Below are 12388 nucleotides of genomic sequence, written 5' to 3' on the forward strand. Positions count from 1 at the left end.
TTTGTTTCAGGAGTGTTACACCAGGTACTGGTTGATACTTTTGTAGCCATAGGCATCCTTTTGCAGAGGCAATTTCATAGTCTATGAAGTTTACTGAGACGTGATTATTGCTGGTTGAAAACTTTAACCCAATACCCGCCAAAGATGACTTGAAATATAGTCAGCTGAGGCAATTTTTGTTAGTCTATAAGAAGACTTCAGATGATATGTCAATAGTAAGCTGAATTCGACATCGCGAAAAATGAGCTTCTTAAGTTGTTGTCTAGTGTTCTCTCTACAATTTTAGATTTTTTTAAACATCTTTAGAAATCTTGTCAAATTCCTTATTCATTGGTTGTCACGGAGACGTCGCATTTTATGTCAATGGTAAACTTTAATCGACATGAGGTTTATCGCTCTCAAATAAACAGAAAATGAGTTTCCAAAATTGTGCTGTAGTGTTCTGTCAACAATTTTAGATTTCTTCTAACATCTTTATAAAACTCCTCAAATTCCAAATTGATTGTTTGTCACGGTAGGCTCTTAACGTTGATAGTACTAAGGATACTTTGTTGCCATATCCAGCAATAATATGGACTGGGCGTGGTTCCATGCTGTAAGGTTAGAAAAATGCACCATTTGTTTCAGGAGTGTTACACCAGGTACTGGTTGATACTTTTGTAGCCATAGGCATCCTTTTGCAGAGGCAATTTCATAGTCTATGAAGTTTACTGAGACGTGATTATTGCTGGTTGAAAACTTTAACCCAATACCCGCCAAAGATGACTTGAAATATAGTCAGCTGAGGCAATTTTTGTTAGTCTCTAAGGAGACTTCAGATGATATGTCAATAGTAAGCTGAATTCGACATCGCGGAAAATGAGCTTCTTAAGTTGTTGTCTAGTGTTCTCTCTACAATTTTAGATTTTTTTAAACATCTTTAGAAATCTTGTCAAATTCCTTATTCATTGGTTGTCACGGAGACGTCGCATTTTATGTCAATGGTAAACTTTAATCGACATGAGGTTTATCGCTCTCAAATAAACAGAAAATGAGTTTCCAAAATTGTGCTGTAGTGTTCTGTCAACAATTTTAGATTTCTTCTAACATCTTTATAAAACTCCTCAAATTCCAAATTGATTGTTTGTCACGGTAGGCTCTTAACGTTGATAGTACTAAGGATACTTTGTTGCCATATCCAGCAATAACTCTCATAACATGGACTGGGCGTGGTTCCATGCTGTAAGGTTAGAGAAATGCACCATTTGTTTCAGGAGTGTTACACCAGGTACTGGTTGATACTTTTGTAGCCATAGGCATCCTTTTGCAGAGGCAATTTCATAGTCTATGAAGTTTACTGAGACGTGATTATTGCTGGTTGAAAACTTTAACCCAATACCCGCCAAAGATGACTTGAAATATAGTCAGCTGAGGCAATTTTTGTTAGTCTCTAAGGAGACTTCAGATGATATGTCAATAGTAAGCTGAATTCGACATCGCGAAAAATGAGATCTTAAGTTGTTGTCTAGTGTTCTCTCTACAATTTTAGATTTGTTTTAACATCTTTAGAAATCTTGTCAAATTCCTTATTCATTGGTTGTCACGGAGACGTCGCATTTTATGTCAATGGTAAACTTTAATCGACATGAGGTTTATCGCTCTCAAATAAACAGAAAATGAGTTTCCAAAATTGTGCTGTAGTGTTCTGTCAACAATTTTAGATTTCTTCTAACATCTTTATAAAACTCCTCAAATTCCAAATTGATTGTTTGTCACGGTAGGCTCTTAACGTTGATAATACTAAGGATACTTTGTTGCCATATCCAGCAATAACTCTCATAACATGGACTGGGCGTGGTTCCATGCTGTAAGGTTAGAGAAATGCACCATTTGTTTCAGGAGTGTTACACCAGGTACTGGTTGATACTTTTGTAGCCATAGGCATCCTTTTGCAGAGGCAATTTCATAGTCTATGAAGTTTACTGAGACGTGATTATTGCTGGTTGAAAACTTTAACCCAATACCCGCCAAAGATGACTTGAAATATAGTCAGCTGAGGCAATTTTTGTTAGTCTCTAAGGAGACTTCAGATGATATGTCAATAGTAAGCTGAATTCGACATCGCGGAAAATGAGCTTCTTAAGTTGTTGTCTAGTGTTCTCTCTACAATTTTAGATTTGTTTTAACATCTTTAGAAATCTTGTCAAATTCCTTATTCATTGGTTGTCACGGAGACGTCACATTTTATGTCAATGGTAAACTTTAATCGACATGAGGTTTATCGCTCTCAAATAAACAGAAAATGAGTTTCCAAAATTGTGCTGTAGTGTTCTGTCAACAATTTTAGATTTCTTCTAACATCTTTATAAAACTCCTCAAATTCCAAATTGATTGTTTGTCACGGTAGGCTCTTAACGTTGATAGTACTAAGGATACTTTGTTGCCACATCCAGCAATAACTCTCATAACATGGACTGGGCGTGGTTCCATGCTGTAAGGTTAGAGAAATGCACCATTTGTTTCAGGAGTGTTACACCAGGTACTGGTTGATACTTTTGTAGCCATAGGCATCCTTTTGCAGAGGCAATTTCATAGTCTATGAAGTTTACTGAGACGTGATTATTGCTGGTTGAAAACTTTAACCCAATACCCGCCAAAGATGACTTGAAATATAGTCAGCTGAGGCAATTTTTGTTAGTCTCTAAGGAGACTTCAGATGATATGTCAATAGTAAGCTGAATTCGACATCGCGAAAAATGAGATCTTAAGTTGTTGTCTAGTGTTCTCTCTACAATTTTAGATTTGTTTTAACATCTTTAGAAATCTTGTCAAATTCCTTATTCATTGGTTGTCACGGAGACGTCACATTTTATGTCAATGGTAAACTTTAATCGACATGAGGTTTATCGCTCTCAAATAAACAGAAAATGAGTTTCCAAAATTGTGCTGTAGTGTTCTGTCAACAATTTTAGATTTCTTCTAACATCTTTAGAAAACTCTTCAAATTCCAAATTGATTGTTTGTCACGGTAGGCTCTTAACGTTGATAGTACTAAGGATACTTTGTTGCCATATCCAGCAATAATATGGACTGGGCGTGGTTCCATGCTGTAAGGTTAGAAAAATGCACCATTTGTTTCAGGAGTGTTACACCAGGTACTGGTTGATACTTTTGTAGCCATAGGCATCCTTTTGCAGAGGCAATTTCATAGTCTATGAAGTTTACTGAGACGTGATTATTGCTGGTTGAAAACTTTAACCCAATACCCGCCAAAGATGACTTGAAATATAGTCAGCTGAGGCAATTTTTGTTAGTCTCTAAGGAGACTTCAGATGATATGTCAATAGTAAGCTGAATTCGACATCGTGAAAAATGAGCTTCTTAAGTTGTTGTCTAGTGTTCTCTCTACAATTTTAGATTTTTTTTAACATCTTTAGAAATCTTGTCAAATTCCTTATTCATTGGTTGTCACGGAGACGTCGCATTTTATGTCAATGGTAAACTTTAATCGACATGAGGTTTATCGCTCTCAAATAAACAGAAAATGAGTTTCCAAAATTGTGCTGTAGTGTTCTGTCAACAATTTTAGATTTCTTCTAACATCTTTATAAAACTCCTCAAATTCCAAATTGATTGTTTGTCACGGTAGGCTCTTAACGTTGATAGTACTAAGGATACTTTGTTGCCATATCCAGCAATAACTCTCATAACATGGACTGGGCGTGGTTCCATGCTGTAAGGTTAGAGAAATGCACCATTTGTTTCAGGAGTGTTACACCAGGTACTGGTTGATACTTTTGTAGCCATAGGCATCCTTTTGCAGAGGCAATTTCATAGTCTATGAAGTTTACTGAGACGTGATTATTGCTGGTTGAAAACTTTAACCCAATACCCGCCAAAGATGACTTGAAATATAGTCAGCTGAGGCAATTTTTGTTAGTCTCTAAGGAGACTTCAGATGATATGTCAATAGTAAGCTGAATTCGACATCGCGAAAAATGAGATCTTAAGTTGTTGTCTAGTGTTCTCTCTACAATTTTAGATTTGTTTTAACATCTTTAGAAATCTTGTCAAATTCCTTATTCATTGGTTGTCACGGAGACGTCACATTTTATGTCAATGGTAAACTTTAATCGACATGAGGTTTATCGCTCTCAAATAAACAGAAAATGAGTTTCCAAAATTGTGCTGTAGTGTTCTGTCAACAATTTTAGATTTCTTCTAACATCTTTAGAAAACTCTTCAAATTCCAAATTGATTGTTTGTCACGGTAGGCTCTTAACGTTGATAGTACTAAGGATACTTTGTTGCCATATCCAGCAATAATATGGACTGGGCGTGGTTCCATGCTGTAAGGTTAGAAAAATGCACCATTTGTTTCAGGAGTGTTACACCAGGTACTGGTTGATACTTTTGTAGCCATAGGCATCCTTTTGCAGAGGCAATTTCATAGTCTATGAAGTTTACTGAGACGTGATTATTGCTGGTTGAAAACTTTAACCCAATACCCGCCAAAGATGACTTGAAATATAGTCAGCTGAGGCAATTTTTGTTAGTCTCTAAGGAGACTTCAGATGATATGTCAATAGTAAGCTGAATTCGACATCGTGAAAAATGAGCTTCTTAAGTTGTTGTCTAGTGTTCTCTCTACAATTTTAGATTTTTTTTAACATCTTTAGAAATCTTGTCAAATTCCTTATTCATTGGTTGTCACGGAGACGTCGCATTTTATGTCAATGGTAAACTTTAATCGACATGAGGTTTATCGCTCTCAAATAAACAGAAAATTAGTTTCCAAAATTGTGCTGTAGTGTTCTGTCAACAATTTTAGATTTCTTCTAACATCTTTATAAAACTCCTCAAATTCCAAATTGATTGTTTGTCACGGTAGGCTCTTAACGTTGATAGTACTAAGGATACTTTGTTGCCATATCCAGCAATAACTCTCATAACATGGACTGGGCGTGGTTCCATGCTGTAAGGTTAGAGAAATGCACCATTTGTTTCAGGAGTGTTACACCAGGTACTGGTTGATACTTTTGTAGCCATAGGCATCCTTTTGCAGAGGCAATTTCATAGTCTATGAAGTTTACTGAGACGTGATTATTGCTGGTTGAAAACTTTAACCCAATACCCGCCAAAGATGACTTGAAATATAGTCAGCTGAGGCAATTTTTGTTAGTCTCTAAGGAGACTTCAGATGATATGTCAATAGTAAGCTGAATTCGACATCGCGGAAAATGAGCTTCTTAAGTTGTTGTCTAGTGTTCTCTCTACAATTTTAGATTTGTTTTAACATCTTTAGAAATCTTGTCAAATTCCTTATTCATTGGTTGTCACGGAGACGTCACATTTTATGTCAATGGTAAACTGTAATCGACATGAGGTTTATCGCTCTCAAATAAACAGAAAATGAGTTTCCAAAATTGTGCTGTATTGTTCTGTCAACAATTTTAGATTTCTTCTAACATCTTTATAAAACTCCTTAAATTCCAAATTGATTGTTTGTCACGGTAGGCTCTTAACGTTGATAGTACTAAGGATACTTTGTTGCCATATCCAGCAACAACTCTCATAACATGGACTGGGCGTGGTTCCATGCTGTAAGGTTAGAAAAATGCACCATTTGTTTCAGGAGTGTTACACCAGGTACTGGTTGATGCTTTTGTAGCCATAGGCATCCTTTTGCAGAGGCAATTTCATAGTCTATGAAGTTTACTGAGACGTGATTATTGCTGGTTGAAAACTTTAACCCAATACCCGCCAAAGATGACTTGAAATATAGTCAGCTGAGGCAATTTTTGTTAGTCTCTAAGGAGACTTCAGATGATATGTCAATAGTAAGCTGAATTCGACATCGTGAAAAATGAGCTTCTTAAGTTGTTGTCTAGTGTTCTCTCTACAATTTTAGATTTGTTTTAACATCTTTAGAAATCTTGTCAAATTCCTTATTCATTGGTTGTCACAGAGACGTCACATTTTATGTCAATGGTAAACTTTAATCGACATGAGGTTTATCGCTCTCAAATAAACAGAAAATGAGTTTCCAAAATTGTGCTGTAGTGTTCTGTCAACAATTTTAGATTTCTTCTAACATCTTTATAAAACTCCTCAAATTCCAAATTGATTGTTTGTCACGGTAGGCTCTTAACGTTGATAGTACTAAGGATACTTTGTTGCCATATCCAGCAATAACTCTCATAACATGGACTGGGCGTGGTTCCATGCTGTAAGGTTAGAGAAATGCACCATTTGTTTCAGGAGTGTTACACCAGGTACTGGTTGATACTTTTGTAGCCATAGGCATCCTTTTGCAGAGGCAATTTCATAGTCTATGAAGTTTACTGAGACGTGATTATTGCTGGTTGAAAACTTTAACCCAATACCCGCCAAAGATGACTTGAAATATAGTCAGCTGAGGCAATTTTTGTTAGTCTCTAAGGAGACTTCAGATGATATGTCAATAGTAAGCTGAATTCGACATCGCGAAAAATGAGATCTTAAGTTGTTGTCTAGTGTTCTCTCTACAATTTTAGATTTGTTTTAACATCTTTAGAAATCTTGTCAAATTCCAAATTGATTGTTTGTCACGGTAGGCTCTTAACGTTGATAGTACTAAGGATACTTTGTTGCCATATCCAGCAATAATATGGACTGGGCGTGGTTCCATGCTGTAAGGTTAGAAAAATGCACCATTTGTTTCAGGAGTGTTACACCAGGTACTGGTTGATACTTTTGTAGCCATAGGCATCCTTTTGCAGAGGCAATTTCATAGTCTATGAAGTTTACTGAGACGTGATTATTGCTGGTTGAAAACTTTAACCCAATACCCGCCAAAGATGACTTGAAATATAGTCAGCTGAGGCAATTTTTCTTAGTCTCTAAGGAGACTTCAGATGATATGTCAATAGTAAGCTGAATTCGACATCGCGAAAAATGAGCTTCTTAAGTTGTTGTCTAGTGTTCTCTCTACAATTTTAGATTTTTTTAAACATCTTTAGAAATCTTGTCAAATTCCTTATTCATTGGTTGTCACGGAGACGTCGCATTTTATGTCAATGGTAAACTTTAATCGACATGAGGTTTATCGCTCTCAAATAAACAGAAAATGAGTTTCCAAAATTGTGCTGTAGTGTTCTGTCAACAATTTTAGATTTCTTCTAACATCTTTATAAAACTCCTCAAATTCCAAATTGATTGTTTGTCACGGTAGGCTCTTAACGTTGATAGTACTAAGGATACTTTGTTGCCATATCCAGCAATAACTCTCATAACATGGACTGGGCGTGGTTCCATGCTGTAATGTTAGAGAAATGCACCATTTGTTTCAGGAGTGTTACACCAGGTACTGGTTGATACTTTTGTAGCCATAGGCATCCTTTTGCAGAGGCAATTTCATAGTCTATGAAGTTTACTGAGACGTGATTATTGCTGGTTGAAAACTTTAACCCAATACCCGCCAAAGATGACTTGAAATATAGTCAGCTGAGGCAATTTTTGTTAGTCTCTAAGGAGACTTCAGATGATATGTCAATAGTAAGCTGAATTCGACATCGCGGAAAATGAGCTTCTTAAGTTGTTGTCTAGTGTTCTCTCTACAATTTTAGATTTTTTTTAACATCTTTAGAAATCTTGTCAAATTCCAAATTGATTGTTTGTCACGGTAGGCTCTTAACGTTGATAGTACTAAGGATACTTTGTTGCCATATCCAGCAATAATATGGACTGGGCGTGGTTCCATGCTGTAAGGTTAGAAAAATGCACCATTTGTTTCAGGAGTGTTACACCAGGTACTGGTTGATACTTTTGTAGCCATAGGCATCCTTTTGCAGAGGCAATTTCATAGTCTATGAAGTTTACTGAGACGTGATTATTGCTGGTTGAAAACTTTAACCCAATACCCGCCAAAGATGACTTGAAATATAGTCAGCTGAGGCAATTTTTGTTAGTCTCTAAGGAGACTTCAGATGATATGTCAATAGTAAGCTGAATTCGACATCGCGAAAAATGAGCTTCTTAAGTTGTTGTCTAGTGTTCTCTCTACAATTTTAGATTTTTTTAAACATCTTTAGAAATCTTGTCAAATTCCTTATTCATTGGTTGTCACGGAGACGTCGCATTTTATGTCAATGGTAAACTTTAATCGACATGAGGTTTATCGCTCTCAAATAAACAGAAAATGAGTTTCCAAAATTGTGCTGTAGTGTTCTGTCAACAATTTTAGATTTCTTCTAACATCTTTATAAAACTCCTCAAATTCCAAATTGATTGTTTGTCACGGTAGGCTCTTAACGTTGATAGTACTAAGGATACTTTGTTGCCATATCCAGCAATAACTCTCATAACATGGACTGGGCGTGGTTCCATGCTGTAAGGTTAGAGAAATGCACCATTTGTTTCAGGAGTGTTACACCAGGTACTGGTTGATACTTTTGTAGCCATAGGCATCCTTTTGCAGAGGCAATTTCATAGTCTATGAAGTTTACTGAGACGTGATTATTGCTGGTTGAAAACTTTAACCCAATACCCGCCAAAGATGACTTGAAATATAGTCAGCTGAGGCAATTTTTGTTAGTCTCTAAGGAGACTTCAGATGATATGTCAATAGTAAGCTGAATTCGACATCGCGAAAAATGAGATCTTAAGTTGTTGTCTAGTGTTCTCTCTACAATTTTAGATTTGTTTTAACATCTTTAGAAATCTTGTCAAATTCCAAATTGATTGTTTGTCACGGTAGGCTCTTAACGTTGATAGTACTAAGGATACTTTGTTGCCATATCCAGCAATAATATGGACTGGGCGTGGTTCCATGCTGTAAGGTTAGAAAAATGCACCATTTGTTTCAGGAGTGTTACACCAGGTACTGGTTGATACTTTTGTAGCCATAGGCATCCTTTTGCAGAGGCAATTTCATAGTCTATGAAGTTTACTGAGACGTGATTATTGCTGGTTGAAAACTTTAACCCAATACCCGCCAAAGATGACTTGAAATATAGTCAGCTGAGGCAATTTTTCTTAGTCTCTAAGGAGACTTCAGATGATATGTCAATAGTAAGCTGAATTCGACATCGCGAAAAATGAGCTTCTTAAGTTGTTGTCTAGTGTTCTCTCTACAATTTTAGATTTTTTTTAACATCTTTAGAAATCTTGTCAAATTCCTTATTCATTGGTTGTCACGGAGACGTCGCATTTTATGTCAATGGTAAACTTTAATCGACATGAGGTTTATCGCTCTCAAATAAACAGAAAATGAGTTTCCAAAATTGTGCTGTAGTGTTCTGTCAACAATTTTAGATTTCTTCTAACATCTTTATAAAACTCCTCAAATTCCAAATTGATTGTTTGTCACGGTAGGCTCTTAACGTTGATAGTACTAAGGATACTTTGTTGCCATATCCAGCAATAACTCTCATAACATGGACTGGGCGTGGTTCCATGCTGTAAGGTTAGAGAAATGCACCATTTGTTTCAGGAGTGTTACACCAGGTACTGGTTGATACTTTTGTAGCCATAGGCATCCTTTTGCAGAGGCAATTTCATAGTCTATGAAGTTTACTGAGACGTGATTATTGCTGGTTGAAAACTTTAACCCAATACCCGCCAAAGATGACTTGAAATATAGTCAGCTGAGGCAATTTTTGTTAGTCTCTAAGGAGACTTCAGATGATATGTCAATAGTAAGCTGAATTCGACATCGCGGAAAATGAGCTTCTTAAGTTGTTGTCTAGTGTTCTCTCTACAATTTTAGATTTTTTTTAACATCTTTAGAAATCTTGTCAAATTCCAAATTGATTGTTTGTCACGGTAGGCTCTTAACGTTGATAGTACTAAGGATACTTTGTTGCCATATCCAGCAATAATATGGACTGGGCGTGGTTCCATGCTGTAAGGTTAGAAAAATGCACCATTTGTTTCAGGAGTGTTACACCAGGTACTGGTTGATACTTTTGTAGCCATAGGCATCCTTTTGCAGAGGCAATTTCATAGTCTATGAAGTTTACTGAGACGTGATTATTGCTGGTTGAAAACTTTAACCCAATACCCGCCAAAGATGACTTGAAATATAGTCAGCTGAGGCAATTTTTGTTAGTCTCTAAGGAGACTTCAGATGATATGTCAATAGTAAGCTGAATTCGACATCGCGAAAAATGAGATCTTAAGTTGTTGTCTAGTGTTCTCTCTACAATTTTAGATTTTTTTTAACATCTTTAGAAATCTTGTCAAATTCCAAATTGATTGTTTGTCACGGTAGGCTCTTAACGTTGATAGTACTAAGGATACTTTGTTGCCATATCCAGCAATAATATGGACTGGGCGTGGTTCCATGCTGTAAGGTTAGAAAAATGCACCATTTGTTTCAGGAGTGTTACACCAGGTACTGGTTGATACTTTTGTAGCCATAGGCATCCTTTTGCAGAGGCAATTTCATAGTCTATGAAGTTTACTGAGACGTGATTATTGCTGGTTGAAAACTTTAACCCAATACCCGCCAAAGATGACTTGAAATATAGTCAGCTGAGGCAATTTTTGTTAGTCTCTAAGGAGACTTCAGATGATATGTCAATAGTAAGCTGAATTCGACATCGCGAAAAATGAGCTTCTTAAGTTGTTGTCTAGTGTTCTCTCTACAATTTTAGATTTGTTTTAACATCTTTAGAAATCTTGTCAAATTCCTTATTCATTGGTTGTCACGGAGACGTCGCATTTTATGTCAATGGTAAACTTTAATCGACATGAGGTTTATCGCTCTCAAATAAACAGAAAATGAGTTTCCAAAATTGTGCTGTAGTGTTCTGTCAACAATTTTAGATTTCTTCTAACATCTTTATAAAACTCCTCAAATTCCAAATTGATTGTTTGTCACGGTAGGCTCTTAACGTTGATAGTACTAAGGATACTTTGTTGCCATATCCAGCAATAACTCTCATAACATGGACTGGGCGTGGTTCCATGCTGTAAGGTTAGAGAAATGCACCATTTGTTTCAGGAGTGTTACACCAGGTACTGGTTGATACTTTTGTAGCCATAGGCATCCTTTTGCAGAGGCAATTTCATAGTCTATGAAGTTTACTGAGACGTGATTATTGCTGGTTGAAAACTTTAACCCAATACCCGCCAAAGATGACTTGAAATATAGTCAGCTGAGGCAATTTTTGTTAGTCTCTAAGGAGACTTCAGATGATATGTCAATAGTAAGCTGAATTTGACATCGCGAAAAATGAGATCTTAAGTTGTTGTCTAGTGTTCTCTCTACAATTTTAGATTTGTTTTAACATCTTTAGAAATCTTGTCAAATTCCAAATTGATTGTTTGTCACGGTAGGCTCTTAACGTTGATAGTACTAAGGATACTTTGTTGCCATATCCAGCAATAATATGGACTGGGCGTGGTTCCATGCTGTAAGGTTAGAAAAATGCACCATTTGTTTCAGGAGTGTTACACCAGGTACTGGTTGATACTTTTGTAGCCATAGGCATCCTTTTGCAGAGGCAATTTCATAGTCTATGAAGTTTACTGAGACGTGATTATTGCTGGTTGAAAACTTTAACCCAATACCCGCCAAAGATGACTTGAAATATAGTCAGCTGAGGCAATTTTTGTTAGTCTCTAAGGAGACTTCAGATGATATGTCAATAGTAAGCTGAATTCGACATCGCGAAAAATGAGCTTCTTAAGTTGTTGTCTAGTGTTCTCTCTACAATTTTAGATTTTTTTAAACATCTTTAGAAATCTTGTCAAATTCCTTATTCATTGGTTGTCACGGAGACGTCGCATTTTATGTCAATGGTAAACTTTAATCGACATGAGGTTTATCGCTCTCAAATAAACAGAAAATGAGTTTCCAAAATTGTGCTGTAGTGTTCTGTCAACAATTTTAGATTTCTTCTAACATCTTTATAAAACTCCTCAAATTCCAAATTGATTGTTTGTCACGGTAGGCTCTTAACGTTGATAGTACTAAGGATACTTTGTTGCCATATCCAGCAATAACTCTCATAACATGGACTGGGCGTGGTTCCATGCTGTAAGGTTAGAGAAATGCACCATTTGTTTCAGGAGTGTTACACCAGGTACTGGTTGATACTTTTGTAGCCATAGGCATCCTTTTGCAGAGGCAATTTCATAGTCTATGAAGTTTACTGAGACGTGATTATTGCTGGTTGAAAACTTTAACCCAATACCCGCCAAAGATGACTTGAAATATAGTCAGCTGAGGCAATTTTTGTTAGTCTCTAAGGAGACTTCAGATGATATGTCAATAGTAAGCTGAATTCGACATCGCGAAAAATGAGATCTTAAGTTGTTGTCTAGTGTTCTCTCTACAATTTTAGATTTGTTTTAACATCTTTAGAAATCTTGTCAAATTCCAAATTGATTGTTTGTCACGGTAGGCTCTTAACGTTGATAG

The 12388-nt window shown here is 36.4% G+C and overlaps 22 non-coding genes across 22 annotated transcripts; all 22 read left to right on the forward strand.

The window, feature by feature from the left end:
* The first annotated feature begins 54 nt into the window (after nucleotides 1–54).
* On the forward strand, nucleotides 55–195 carry LOC144385583 (U4 spliceosomal RNA). Its single transcript, XR_013451844.1, has one exon. It is a non-coding gene; the product is annotated as a U4 spliceosomal RNA (small nuclear RNA).
* Nucleotides 196–671: 476 nt separating this feature from the next.
* On the forward strand, nucleotides 672–812 carry LOC144385424 (U4 spliceosomal RNA). Its single transcript, XR_013451684.1, has one exon. It is a non-coding gene; the product is annotated as a U4 spliceosomal RNA (small nuclear RNA).
* Nucleotides 813–1297: 485 nt separating this feature from the next.
* Nucleotides 1298–1438, forward strand: LOC144385425 (U4 spliceosomal RNA). The gene has a single exon (XR_013451685.1). It is a non-coding gene; the product is annotated as a U4 spliceosomal RNA (small nuclear RNA).
* Nucleotides 1439–1922: 484 nt separating this feature from the next.
* On the forward strand, nucleotides 1923–2063 carry LOC144385426 (U4 spliceosomal RNA). Its single transcript, XR_013451686.1, has one exon. It is a non-coding gene; the product is annotated as a U4 spliceosomal RNA (small nuclear RNA).
* A 485-nt stretch (nucleotides 2064–2548) lies between these two features.
* LOC144385427 (U4 spliceosomal RNA) lies at nucleotides 2549–2689 on the forward strand. The gene has a single exon (XR_013451687.1). It is a non-coding gene; the product is annotated as a U4 spliceosomal RNA (small nuclear RNA).
* A 475-nt stretch (nucleotides 2690–3164) lies between these two features.
* LOC144385428 (U4 spliceosomal RNA) lies at nucleotides 3165–3305 on the forward strand. The gene has a single exon (XR_013451688.1). It is a non-coding gene; the product is annotated as a U4 spliceosomal RNA (small nuclear RNA).
* A 485-nt stretch (nucleotides 3306–3790) lies between these two features.
* On the forward strand, nucleotides 3791–3931 carry LOC144385430 (U4 spliceosomal RNA). Its single transcript, XR_013451689.1, has one exon. It is a non-coding gene; the product is annotated as a U4 spliceosomal RNA (small nuclear RNA).
* Nucleotides 3932–4406: 475 nt separating this feature from the next.
* Nucleotides 4407–4547, forward strand: LOC144385431 (U4 spliceosomal RNA). Its single transcript, XR_013451690.1, has one exon. It is a non-coding gene; the product is annotated as a U4 spliceosomal RNA (small nuclear RNA).
* A 485-nt stretch (nucleotides 4548–5032) lies between these two features.
* LOC144385432 (U4 spliceosomal RNA) lies at nucleotides 5033–5173 on the forward strand. Its single transcript, XR_013451691.1, has one exon. It is a non-coding gene; the product is annotated as a U4 spliceosomal RNA (small nuclear RNA).
* Nucleotides 5174–5658: 485 nt separating this feature from the next.
* On the forward strand, nucleotides 5659–5799 carry LOC144385433 (U4 spliceosomal RNA). Its single transcript, XR_013451692.1, has one exon. It is a non-coding gene; the product is annotated as a U4 spliceosomal RNA (small nuclear RNA).
* A 485-nt stretch (nucleotides 5800–6284) lies between these two features.
* On the forward strand, nucleotides 6285–6425 carry LOC144385434 (U4 spliceosomal RNA). Its single transcript, XR_013451694.1, has one exon. It is a non-coding gene; the product is annotated as a U4 spliceosomal RNA (small nuclear RNA).
* Nucleotides 6426–6728: 303 nt separating this feature from the next.
* Nucleotides 6729–6869, forward strand: LOC144385611 (U4 spliceosomal RNA). Its single transcript, XR_013451871.1, has one exon. It is a non-coding gene; the product is annotated as a U4 spliceosomal RNA (small nuclear RNA).
* A 485-nt stretch (nucleotides 6870–7354) lies between these two features.
* Nucleotides 7355–7495, forward strand: LOC144385435 (U4 spliceosomal RNA). Its single transcript, XR_013451695.1, has one exon. It is a non-coding gene; the product is annotated as a U4 spliceosomal RNA (small nuclear RNA).
* A 304-nt stretch (nucleotides 7496–7799) lies between these two features.
* On the forward strand, nucleotides 7800–7940 carry LOC144385436 (U4 spliceosomal RNA). Its single transcript, XR_013451696.1, has one exon. It is a non-coding gene; the product is annotated as a U4 spliceosomal RNA (small nuclear RNA).
* Nucleotides 7941–8425: 485 nt separating this feature from the next.
* LOC144385437 (U4 spliceosomal RNA) lies at nucleotides 8426–8566 on the forward strand. Its single transcript, XR_013451697.1, has one exon. It is a non-coding gene; the product is annotated as a U4 spliceosomal RNA (small nuclear RNA).
* A 303-nt stretch (nucleotides 8567–8869) lies between these two features.
* On the forward strand, nucleotides 8870–9010 carry LOC144385612 (U4 spliceosomal RNA). Its single transcript, XR_013451872.1, has one exon. It is a non-coding gene; the product is annotated as a U4 spliceosomal RNA (small nuclear RNA).
* A 485-nt stretch (nucleotides 9011–9495) lies between these two features.
* LOC144385438 (U4 spliceosomal RNA) lies at nucleotides 9496–9636 on the forward strand. Its single transcript, XR_013451698.1, has one exon. It is a non-coding gene; the product is annotated as a U4 spliceosomal RNA (small nuclear RNA).
* Nucleotides 9637–9940: 304 nt separating this feature from the next.
* LOC144385439 (U4 spliceosomal RNA) lies at nucleotides 9941–10081 on the forward strand. The gene has a single exon (XR_013451699.1). It is a non-coding gene; the product is annotated as a U4 spliceosomal RNA (small nuclear RNA).
* A 303-nt stretch (nucleotides 10082–10384) lies between these two features.
* Nucleotides 10385–10525, forward strand: LOC144385440 (U4 spliceosomal RNA). The gene has a single exon (XR_013451700.1). It is a non-coding gene; the product is annotated as a U4 spliceosomal RNA (small nuclear RNA).
* Nucleotides 10526–11010: 485 nt separating this feature from the next.
* Nucleotides 11011–11151, forward strand: LOC144385441 (U4 spliceosomal RNA). Its single transcript, XR_013451701.1, has one exon. It is a non-coding gene; the product is annotated as a U4 spliceosomal RNA (small nuclear RNA).
* Nucleotides 11152–11454: 303 nt separating this feature from the next.
* On the forward strand, nucleotides 11455–11595 carry LOC144385442 (U4 spliceosomal RNA). Its single transcript, XR_013451702.1, has one exon. It is a non-coding gene; the product is annotated as a U4 spliceosomal RNA (small nuclear RNA).
* Nucleotides 11596–12080: 485 nt separating this feature from the next.
* Nucleotides 12081–12221, forward strand: LOC144385443 (U4 spliceosomal RNA). Its single transcript, XR_013451703.1, has one exon. It is a non-coding gene; the product is annotated as a U4 spliceosomal RNA (small nuclear RNA).
* Nucleotides 12222–12388: the final 167 nt, after the last annotated feature.

Source organism: Gasterosteus aculeatus, chromosome 12 (genome assembly GCF_964276395.1).
Source record: "Gasterosteus aculeatus chromosome 12, fGasAcu3.hap1.1, whole genome shotgun sequence".
Lineage (NCBI taxonomy): Eukaryota > Metazoa > Chordata > Actinopteri > Perciformes > Gasterosteidae > Gasterosteus > Gasterosteus aculeatus.